Below are 1761 nucleotides of genomic sequence, written 5' to 3' on the forward strand. Positions count from 1 at the left end.
CGCGCCGCGCGCCCCTCGCGCCGCGCGCCCCTCGCGCCGCCCGCCCCCTGTAGTGTTAGTTTCAAGTGTACAGCAAAGTGATTCAGTTATACACACATACATATATATACATATATATATTCTCTTTCAGATTCTTTTTCATTAAAGTTATTATATTTTTTCTTACTGCCTCTTTGATCAGATCTTTATTCAAAATCAGCTGTCCAAAATGATTTGACCTTTACATGATAAACAAATTGAAGTTTATGCAGCAGCCTTCTTTTCCTCTATGGTGGGTTTCTTTCCTGTGGGCTTCTTTTTAGCTTCTGGTTTCTCGGTCCTTGCAGCTTTTATACCCACCTGTCTTCTTCCCCTCCTTAATGCCAACAGCCTTCTTTCCTGTGTTTCCCACTACAAGCTTCTTGCCTCGAACCCTCCTCTTATCTGATTTGGCTTCTAGTGCTGCTGCTGTCCTATTCATCCAAATTTTGTGGTTCTTGGCATGATTTTTGCATATGGAGTTAGCTTCAACATGATTGTCAGGTTTTTCAGTGGCTTCTTCTTTAGGACTCTGTGATGAATCTTATTGCATGGTGTTTGGAGGGCTCTTTAGATTTCTGGCTTTTCAAGATCCTGCTAAGGTCTATATTGAGCATCTTGTGCATGGGGGAGGTTGTGGTGACTCTTGAGGGAGGCTGCTTTATGTCAAGTGTCACACAGCTCATCTAACTTGCAGAAAGCATTTCCTGTCCAAATGCAGAAACATCCCACATGACTACCAGGAGCAAGTTTCAAAATGGTCAGTTTGCTTGCATTAAGCAGAGTAACTCCAGGGACATTTCTGAAGGCCTTGATGATACCACCATCCTCATTATCAGTGATGGAAGGTCCTGTGTGCTGGATATGGTGATGGTTTTTCATCTAACCTTTGGCAGCTTTCATTCTCTGAGAGGCATAGAGCTTTTTTATATCATTTCAGACCTTAAGTCTCTTGAGACACAAAACAGCCTCCATGGTTTTCTTGTAGCCTTCAACCACCAAAGAAAGTTCGGGAGCTTCCTCTAGATGATAACCTTTAGCCATGACCAGCATTGATAAGGCACTCGCAGCCAGTGCAGAGCAAGTGGCATATCACTTCTGTGCTGTATTCACTCTGAGGTGCCAACATCACCAGGTCTTGGTTGGCACAAACATGCAATCCCCACAACACCTGTTTCCAAAAGCACCCTAGCCAGAACAGTGAATCCTGCTACCTCGAACCCTGGGGATTTGAGCCACAGATCTGCCAGTACCCCAAGAATCAGCACTGATTTGATCACCTGATAATTCACAGACAGCATAGGGCTGTTTGTTATTTTTGCACACGTTAGTGTGGACAAAGTTAGCAATATCTGGTCAAATGAGAGCCTTGAACACAGCAGGCAAAATGACTTTTTTGCCAGAGGACTCTTCCCTTTCGGAGTACACTGATATCCGTGGATGAGCACACACCATGGTGAGGAGAGGAGAAGGCCACACTCCTCTCAATCTGGTGGCTCCCACAGGAAAAGCAGGTTATCATAACATATTGAGTACAGTTCCAGGTGCTAAAACACTAGGTCCTTGTAGTTTATCTATTTTATATGTAGTGGTGTGTATCTGTTACTCCCAAGCTCCATATTCATCCCTCCTCCTCTTCCCCTTTGGTAACCATAAGTTTGTTTTTGAAGCCTATGAGTCTGTTACTGTTTTGTACATAAGTTCATTTGTATCATTTTCTTAGATTCCACATATAAGTGATAT

The 1761-nt window shown here is 43.5% G+C and overlaps 1 pseudogene; it reads right to left on the reverse strand.

Moving 5' to 3' along the window:
* Positions 1–243: 243 nt before the first annotated feature.
* LOC113887886 lies at positions 244–1509 on the reverse strand (annotated as a pseudogene).
* Positions 1510–1761: the final 252 nt, after the last annotated feature.

Source organism: Bos indicus x Bos taurus, chromosome X, assembly GCF_003369695.1.
Source record: "Bos indicus x Bos taurus breed Angus x Brahman F1 hybrid chromosome X, Bos_hybrid_MaternalHap_v2.0, whole genome shotgun sequence".
In the NCBI taxonomy this organism is placed as follows: domain Eukaryota; kingdom Metazoa; phylum Chordata; class Mammalia; order Artiodactyla; family Bovidae; genus Bos; species Bos indicus x Bos taurus.